Below are 9904 nucleotides of genomic sequence, written 5' to 3'. Positions count from 1 at the left end.
TATGTCCTCACGAAAGTACAGAGCCAAGGATTAGAACCATTCTCTAACTCTGTTTTGTTAGGAAACAGCACTCTTCTGGAGGTTTTTCATGGTTAAAATTTGATTCATCTCCTGTTAAATCATGCATGCGATTTACTTGGGGCTATTCCTGAAATTTTTTCAATTAGAAAAATGTAAATTACAAAATACATTATTCATCATGTGCACACAGTTGACTGCGTTTTAGAGTATCACCTGAAGAAACAACAGTAGAGTAACAACACAAATAGAAATTCGTTGATATCACACTAGTGGAATAGACCCTATTCCACTTAGGTCTATTTGTAGAACTTTCCCACTCCTGAACAATTTTCTCTGGTGATTCTTGTCCACCAAGGGACCTCTTCTGTTTGTCGATGGTTGGGTCCATCGTGTGCACCATTTGTGGCCCCACGGTGGGGACTCACGGCCCGTACTTGCGTTGCTCCGGTGTGTCAGCTAGATCCAGCCTCTCTGTGTGGCTCATGTGGCTACTGTCCACTAGGAATGTATCTCCACTTCGTTTTTACCGCGCACCCATGCTATATGTCCATCGTATCCTTCAGGACCAAGTTGAATGTACTGCTCTAGGATAGATCTTACACTGTTGTCCCTCTCTCTTTAGAAGAGCTTCTTTGTTTGGATGAACATGTGATCCGAGCGTATCCGTTGGCGCTTCTCAAAGACGTAGCTTTGTGCGTCTTCTCAAGTCGCTACGTGTGTATGTTTGTCTCCCCAAAGGTAAAACCGGAGTGAGTGCCAGGTTACTTTGCAGGATGACTGCAGTGACCTTCAGTGCCACCAGGAGAAAGCAATCTGGTATGTTGTTGTAAAAGTAGGACACACAGCAGCAACCTCAGCCAACTTCACCAGTCTGCCCCATTCCCGTGTGGACCTCTCACCTGACCGGGACTGGGGGTGGGAACTGGAATAGGTCGGCCCTGGCCGCTGTGCCCCTGGGCCGGGGCCGCGGGGGCTGTGAGAGGACAGAGCATCTCCTGCCCAAGGCTGCAGTGGGAGAGCTGGAGGGTAAATGCTGAAAATAATATTCTGGGCTGAGGGCCAAGGTCATGGCCAATGAGTGTGTCCAAACCATGTCATAAATTAAAGTAACTATTGGAAAACTGGGAGCTGAGTTGCGGAGCCAAAATGAGCGGTGCTGGGCCACAGAACGAGCCAAGAATGAAGAGAGGGACGAAGTGCAGCAGACCACACTGTCAAAGGTCAGCTAGGCGCTGTGCTGGCAGGCTGGCCAGGCCCAGGAGGGAGCCAGGCCCCCGGAGACGCGGCAGGCAGAAGCGTGCTGGCTCATCTACGGGCTCCTTCCATCTGTTCCCAGGGATCCTCCAAGTTAACTCTAACTTAAAAGCTCTTCACAGATGGGCAAGAAATTCGATTCTTCTGTTCTCCTAATCCCCAAACAAGCCATGATACACACAGAGGCAATTTCAGGTTGAGTCATGTTACCTTTCTCCAAATTGCAGGCAATCCCCACTTCTCTGGAGCCCTACGGCACAGACAGAGCACCCCGCCTGGAGTGCAGAGGAAAACCCTAGCAGCTGAAGATGCTAAGGCAGCGAGGAAAGCCACACCGTGAGGACAAATGAGTCTGTGATTGCTTGCTCGCCCCATGGGTGTGGAGGGGACAGGACAGTATGCGATTCTGTGACACTTTCCATACTTATCTAAGCATCCATACACTTCCTGTCCTCCCTCCTCTTCCTGTTGGGACATTTTTGTTCATGCCCAATGCTGTAAGATTCCAAAGGAAATACAAGCGCTTTATGATGATCTAAATCAGCATCCAATTGCAAGGCCAGGCTTTCTTTGGCAAATTCAATCATATCCTAGAGACCAAAAAAGAAGACTTTTCAAACCCCGAGCGTAATCTGATCACTCCTACAATGCCATTGATCTATAACAGCTTACTTGTCTCATCCAATGGCAAAACTATATTGGTGCCTATTACTCACACATGAATTGTTTAATTCCTTTTTCTTTTTTCTTTGAGGGAGAGAGAGAGCAGGGGAGAGGGACAGAGGTGGAGAGGGAGAGAGGATCTCAAGCAGGCTCCACAATCAGCACAGAACCCAACATGGGGCTCGATCCCACAATACTAAGATCATGACCTGAGCCAAAATCAAGATTCAGACGCTCAACTTACTGAGCCACCTGGGTGCCACTAAATTGTTAAATTCTTTAAAAAAAATTTTTTTTTAACAGGCATGCCTGATTGACTCCATTGAAACAGCGTGCAACTCTTGATCTCGGGGTAGTGAGCTCAAGCCCCAAGTCAGGTATGGAGATTACTAAAAAAAAATGATAATAAACTTAATGAAATAAATACAAGAATTTAACTTATATAAAAAATAATAATAAATGAAAAGCATTTATAACAAAAAATCAAACATATATGGCCATCCACAATTCACACAGGGTAGTCATCCAACCATTTGGCGATTGAATTATTCTTCCTATGTTAATTTGGCTTTGAAATGCTGATGAATCCCCCTTACGCACAAGTTCTGGGGAAAAGGTCCCTGTCTCTGCTCAGCTCTTCTCCCCATACCCCACTGCCAGAGGGGAAGTCAGGAAAAGAGGGGAAGAGCGCACCTCCCTCACTGCCTGAGCTATGTAACCGGATGGAGACCCGCCTTGGCAGCCAGAGTTGGAAGCGTCCAGGTGGCCCAGGAATAATCCAGAGTCCACTGTAATTTTCATTCCCTGGGTTTTCTCGTGGGAGTATAAACATTTTGGGACTCTGGAGGACAAGAAAATAAGAAAAAGTCCTTTCTACAAAAAAAAAAAAAAAAAAACAAAAAAAAAAACCCTTTATTCACAAACTCACACCGATTAAACTGATCACTTTCATAAAACCCCTCATTTCCTGGTGGGCAAGTTCATACCTGGCTGAGGATTATATTCCCTGCTTTGTATCCAAGAATTTATACATGCAATTTCTCTTAAACACAAATTCTTTCTATCTAGAATTTGAACTTGTCACTTAAAATGGCTGAAAGCACAAGATTCTTTTCCAGACAGTGACCAGAACAAAGGAGTGACTCCCACATATGTGCTTGTAGATGATTCTTGGCACTCAGAACCTCAACATCAAGGGGGTGGGGAGGAGTGCCTTCCCCCCCAGCCTTATAGCTTCGGAGAGAGAATCGAGAGGTGATGCAGGGACAATAAATGCACACCGCAGCACCCAAAACGAGGGAAGGTGAAACTCCCCCTCTGCCACCAACCACCTGGGCTGCTGTGGGGGTTGGGGCAACTGTCACCAAGCACATCTCCAGCACTCTCTGGGCTTCAAACGCTGTGTTAGTTTTTTTGGTTTTGTTTTGTTTCATCTAATTCTTTAAGTGTTTATTTATTTTTGAGAGACAGAGCACGAGCAGGAGAGGGTCAGAGAAAGAGGGAGACACAGAATCCGAAGCAGGCTCCATCCAGGCTCTGAGCTGTCAGCACAGAGCCTGACGTGGGGCTCGAACCTACAAACTGTGAGATCATGACCTGAGCTGAAGTCAGACGTTCAACCGACTGAGCCACCCAGGCACCCCAAAACGCTGTGTTAGTTTGAGTGAACAGCCACCTCATTGTCCCAAGATGAGGAGACTTCCTGCCTGAGGGATGGTCAAGTGTTGATTGTAACTTTCTGTGGGGAGGCAGAGACAGGGGTCCAAGGACATTTGCTGAAATGCTGAGCACGCTGTATTGGATGATTAGAGATTAGAGACTCACGTTCTAGTCTGTTTGCCTCTGCAGAGCTGTGACCTTGGGCACATCACTGCCCAGCATTTCACTTTTCCTTACCTTTACGATACCCGAATTCAATTATGTTTTTCCTGATCTCTTCAAGCTCCGACATTCTGTAATTACAGCAACCAAGACCAACAAGAACGTTGTTAAGATTATTATGTGAGCAGTGGATTCTCAAACGTGAACTAAAGAGTGGATTCCAGAGGCACCTTGAGCGTGTCTTTAGTATTATTTTGTCAGGTTACCACTAGGAATGTCCTAAAATAGATCCTGAGTAACAAACCAATAAACCCCATGCTCTATAATGTGACCAAACCAGATTAGAACAAACTAGAACAGATTTTTATCTTAACAAGGAAAGCGCTAATTTATTGAGCACCTACCATACCAGACATTGTATTAAACCCTCTACATCCATTTCCTTATTTACTCTTCAAAGCAAGCCTGCGAAGTTATTAGTATGCCCATTTTACAGATGAGGAAACTAAGTCTCAGAGAGAATAAGCAAATTTACTTCTGTCACTCTGCTCAGATCGAGGTCATGTTGCTCTGACTCCTCACTAATATTTTTAAACACTACCACTCTATTACCCACTCACTAGGAAATAACAAAAACCTGCAGTAAAAATAATGGCAATAATAGCTTCCTCAAGTGTAGAAACTTTGGTTTGATTATAGATCTTTTCTTGTGCTTAGAATAAGACCTGAACAAAGGTGGTTGTCACTGAAAATGTGTTAAATGAAAAGTAACCGCCCTTTGTTGGCCAGTGTCCTGTCTTCTTGGTGTTTACTGTCTCTAACACAACACTGTCCAGTAGAATTTTCTGCGGTGAATTGAAATGTTTGTTCATCTCTATTGTCCAACTGGTAACCACATGTGGCTATTGAGCACTTGAAATGTGGCTAGTGTGGCTGAAGAACTAAATACTGAACTTTATTTCATTTTAATGAATTTCTTTAAATTTTTAAAAATGCTTTCATTTATTTATTTTGAGAGAGAGAGTGCAAGCAGGGGAGGGGCAGAGAGAGAGAGAGGGAGACAGAGAATCTCATGCAGGATCCGCACTGTCAGCACAAGGTCCAACGTGGGGCTCGAACTCACGGACTGTGAGATCGTGACCTGAGCCGAAGTCAAGAGTCAGATGCTGAACCAGCGGAGACACCCAGGAGCCCCTCAATGAATTGAACTTTAAATAGCTACATGTGACTAGTGGCCTCCATATTGGACAGTACGAGTCTAGAGTAAAATATGGGTAAAGTACTTGCCATAGAGTAAGAATCTGGCTTTAGCAATGGAGATTCTTTGCGATAGACGTCTCGCCCAAGAACTCATGAACTGGAAGGGGTAGAATTATGAGTCAATCCTGAGCCTTTCTGATATAACCCAACTCATACTTCCTTCACTAGCTTCCTGTCCAACGTTATGGGAAAAAGAATCAGGAATCTTGAGCCAAAGAAGCCCCCAGGTCATGAAATGACCATCCCACGATTTGGAACGTCTTCCCATGCAGAACTTGATAGTCCTTTGGAAACGGGAGTCCACTGTTTTTTTGGCGAAAGTTGATCACATAAGAAACTTGTCCCAGCCAAATGAAATGTGCAATCTGACACTGGTGCTTGGTCCCTCCCATTACAGGAAGCCCGCGGTGTTAGCTCACGTCCAGTCTATCTGAGCTGTAAAAATAAAACAGCAGGAGCCATAGGAGTGCAGGCCAGTGACGCTATCGCTGTACCTAAGGACAAGCGAGTAATTGGTGGGGGGCATTCCTGCAGTTGCTGTACAATAGTATTTCTCAACCTTTTTCATGGACTTTCCCCCTAAGATGTCTTTTCAGACGTTTCTTCCAAAATGCCCTCACCAGAGAAGTTCCAGCATCACAGAAATACTGCTCACTTTTTTACGTACTATATGTTTATCTGTGCTTCATACATTAAAATAATGTGATTTTTGCCCCCCACCCCCACCCCCAAACCAATTTTCATCACCTTGTCGGAGGAAGGATGATATCACCTTGGCTGAGAAAGTTCTAGACTGGATGAATTCTTCTTGACTATGAAAAGAGACCAAGGGGAAAAAACGTGGGCTCCAGTCAGTCAGGCTTTGGGTTGAGTCCTGCCTCTCCCTCTCAGGCAAATGACCTAATCTTCTTATACCTCTGTTTTACTCATCTGTAGAATGGAGATAAAAATATTGTCTCCCTCCTTGAGTTGTTGTGAGCATTCCATGAGCTAATGCATATTCATTAGGAATTTGGAGCACCCAGTAGGTGCTCTCTAAATGTGAGCTAGTTTCACTGTTTTTATGAACACAGGAACATTCTGGCAGCGCGGCCAGTTTCCGAATCTCTTGTTTTCTGTTAGTTGCCATTTTGGATTCTTTAACCTTACGAAGGGGCTTTATGACATCTGGGAGCAGCCACTTATTTCGGGATGAAGTTTCTTACAAAATCGCTGCTCAGAAAGGTACAGGGCGTCTTCCTCATCCAGCTCGAGTCAGATCTCCCAAACACTCACGAAGGCCCTTCAGAGCGATGAGGCTGAGATCACAGACAGCGTTTGCCTGATCTAAAATATGCACGGTAACACGGTCTTAATTAGATGTACATGTCTCTGAAGATATAAATAAATGCTTCCCTTTTTGATATGTCTGATTTAATAGCCTAATAACAGGGGACTGCTGCTGAAATATAATTCAGGGGGTGAGGGAGAAATTAATAAACTCAAATATTTAAAGCTCAACAGCAATTAGCAACCCATTTAAAACAAATTTCCAAATTTTAATTTTATTTATCCTTATCCAACCAGGACTAAGCCTGGGGTTCATTATTATTCATTTGCAGACCTAACAGGGTGCTCTGCCCTTTGCTGGGGAGGCACTCTCGAAGTCCATTATACGGGGGCAGCGGGCCATGACCCCAGCGACGGCAGGCGGTGGGAATTCACCAGTCCCACCCGCACGGTGTTTCCCATTACCCCATTTACTAGTTTTCCTTCTCTCACTTCTTTGGAAATTGGACACTCATTTTTCTGCTGCATGTTTAGCTACCCACATACACCCATGCACAAAAACAGAACACCGTTTTCTGAAGGGTCCCCGTCAGGGAACATCCACCTCCGTGACCTCTGGTCAACTAAGGCAAGACCTGAGTTCTGACCTCCTTCGTGCGTATATGGAGCGGGTACGAAAGCGAGTCTTTAGCATGTGTACTTAGTAATCATCCCGAAGTGAGGTCCCCACCCCCTGGGATGCGGGAGGGTGTGGTGGGTTCAGCACTTTGGCATTTTCCCCATTAGCACCCGTGTCTGGTGGGACAAAGATGGAGAAGAACTGGACACGTTCCAGAGGGACGAACCGGAGGGCACGTTACCAACATGCAGTGGAGACTCTTCCTTAAAGATGCTCAGCTCAGCGTGGGGGTGTTGGAAGCACACAGGGCTGGAGGGAGTCATGTTTTTGACAGCAATGTATTATATACGTGTCCCCTGGGGACAACTGGAAAGAAGGGCTGGGAAGGGCCACACTGAGAGAGCAAATGGAGGGCGCATACTCAAGCTCAGCCTTGGGCATGTGCACAAGTTCAAGGCAAGAGGGCCTTGGTGTGGCCTTTCTTGCAAGGGCTGCTCCTCCTGCCTGAGCCAGGGCCCTCACCACTTAGCAATGACCAACAAACCCTAGGCCTCTTCTCTGAGAACCCCTCCACGCTGCTCCAGTGGGGCCCATTAGCCATGCTTGGACGGCCTGGTTCTACCCATTTGGCCTTAGCCAGGGGTCTCTCCCAATTACTTCTCTCTCCCAAGAATTTAGAATTGGAACTAGAGGTGCCCACTCTCTGCAGCAACCTTGACCGAGGTGAGGCAAATCGGGAAGCTGGAACTGATGTTAGGCAGGTGGGTGGCCTTCCTGAGCTATTTCAGAGGCAGGGAGAGCCGGGTTATACAGAGCGAGAAATGAAAAGAACAGAAGAAACCTTTGAAAAGCTGTCAAGTGACTGCCTGGATTGTGAAGGCTCATCACTCTCCGCTCTTGGTCCTCCATAGGACCTGACTGTGCTTCTGGCCCTTGGGGTCCATTCATCTAGAGAATAAATTCCTCTTGCATTTTGCTGAAACTCAGGTAGGTCATGATCTTTGTGCCAGTAAAACACTGAAATGGTCTTAGTGACCAAGGAGACCCATGGTCATCATTAGCAACTCCAGAGTGTGGGCAAAGGCAGGGGACCCGGACACGGTTGACCCATAACACACAGGAGACTTCTCTGCCCACAGGCTGTAGGGAAGGTAGGGGACAGGGCCATCGTGAGTTGGATGAGACAGTGGAACAGCCAACCTGCCAGAAGCCCCTCCTGGGATCAGAGGGCAGACAGCAAGCAGGAGTCCTGAGATCACAGGCTTTCCATCCAAGGTGGTGGACTCTAGGGCTGCCGTCACAAATGGCCACAACCTAGTGGTTTAAAACAATAGAAATCTAGCTTCTCACGGTTCTGGAGGGCAAAAGTCCAAATTCATGGTGTGAGCAGGGCTGTGCCCCCTCAGCCTCTAACCGAGATTCTCTTCTCTGCCTCTTCCAGCTCTGGGGGCCTCAGGTGCTCCTTGGCTTGTGGCTGTACCACTCCAACTCCTGCCCCTGTCCTCACATGGCCTTCTCCTCTTCCCTCTGTCCTTCCTGTGAGCATGTCTTGGAAGGATACCTGTCACTGGATTTAGGACCCACCCCGGTAAGCCAGGATGATCCCATCTCAAGATCCTTCATTTAATTACATCTGCAAAGACCCTTTTTCCAAATAAGGTCACATTCACAGCTTCCTGAGGTTGGGATGTGGACATATCTTTTGAGGGACTGCTAGTCAACAAACTGCCGATGAGAAATCAGCCATATTGACTCTGGCCAGTTTGGGCGGGGGGGGGGGGGGGGGGGGGGCGCATGGTGATCTCAGGGAGCAAGGCCCAGGCAGTTCCAGGCAGGAGACTAGTGATTTGCCCATTGACAGGGCCCAAAGGTAAATTAGTAGCTTATAATAAGCAGATGGAGTGGGGAATCCAAGAAGGGTATGTTCAATTTTTCCTATTAGTTCAGCTTCTGTTTATTCAAACAACCTTAAGTGATAAAGAAGATATTTGACAGTTACTGGGGTGGCTCAGAGAATTAACACAAGAGCCAACGATCCACTTCTGGAACCGACACAGAATCCGGAGCAGATGTTGTCGTTGAATGCTGCCATTTTCCAGAACTCCATCGTGGACATATGCTGCTCTGATAATGCCTGAGCTCTCTCCCAGAGGAGAATTGGGCTCCAATCAAGTGTGAGAGTTATCAGCCATGGTACAGGCATGACAGCTGTGAGCTGGAGAAGTCACCCCAGCGGGGGTCTGTGACAGGCGGGCTGGGGTGGCTTTGGTGCTGGACAGGGGGAGGGGGGACCAGAGAGCAGGAGCAATGCAGCCAGCTGGGAGTGCCTGGTCCAGAGACCACATGTCCAACCACTTTGTCTAAGGACTCTTGAGACTCAAAAATTAAAGAGAAATCCAAAGAGACATAAGTGGCTTGTATCTATCAATAGTGACTTATTAGAAATTAAAGCCAAGGGGCCCCTGGGTGTCTCAGTCAGTTAAGCATCTGACTCTTGATTTCGGCTCATCATCTCATGGTTCGTGAGATCGAGCCCCACATCAGGCTCTGGGCTGACAGCAAGGAGCCTGCTTGCGATTCTCTCTCTCCTCTCTCTCTCTCTCTCTCAAAAGTAAGTGAACTTTTAAAAAATCTTTAAAAAAAAAAAAAAAAAGAAATTAAAGCTGAGACTTCGTAAGACACGAGAACACAAGCACACCTGCCATCAGCTGTCAGAGCGATGATGTCACCACACCCGGGGCGGCCACGGGAAGGCTTCACTGCACACTCCTACGAGAAGAGGGGTGAAGGTCAAGAGCATCTTAGTGTTGTTACGAAATCAGTCCTGGCCTTACCCATCCTCTGAAAGGGCCCCAGGGTCCTGCTCGTCCCAGACCACGTGGGGAATGGCCGGCATCGTGGTTCGGGACGTGGACTCCAGGGCAGGGCTGCCCGAGTTTGGAACTTGGCCTAGCGTGCTTCTTACCCACCCAGCACCTCCGTGTCCTCATCTGAAAA

General features: G+C 47.0%; 1 long non-coding RNA gene across 1 annotated transcript; it reads left to right on the top strand.

Annotated features, from left to right (window-relative positions):
* Positions 1 to 1087: 1087 nt before the first annotated feature.
* Positions 1088 to 8338, top strand: LOC132667827 (uncharacterized). The gene is made up of 3 exons (XR_009605387.3): positions 1088 to 1625; positions 2242 to 2315; positions 5188 to 8338. It is a non-coding gene; the product is annotated as an uncharacterized LOC132667827 (long non-coding RNA).
* Positions 8339 to 9904: the final 1566 nt, after the last annotated feature.

Source organism: Panthera onca, chromosome B2, assembly GCF_046562875.1.
Source record: "Panthera onca isolate mPanOnc1 chromosome B2, mPanOnc1 haplotype 2, whole genome shotgun sequence".
Classification (NCBI taxonomy): domain Eukaryota; kingdom Metazoa; phylum Chordata; class Mammalia; order Carnivora; family Felidae; genus Panthera; species Panthera onca.
The sequence above is the reverse complement of the archived record's forward strand: the minus strand, read 5'-3'. Positions and strand labels throughout refer to the sequence as shown.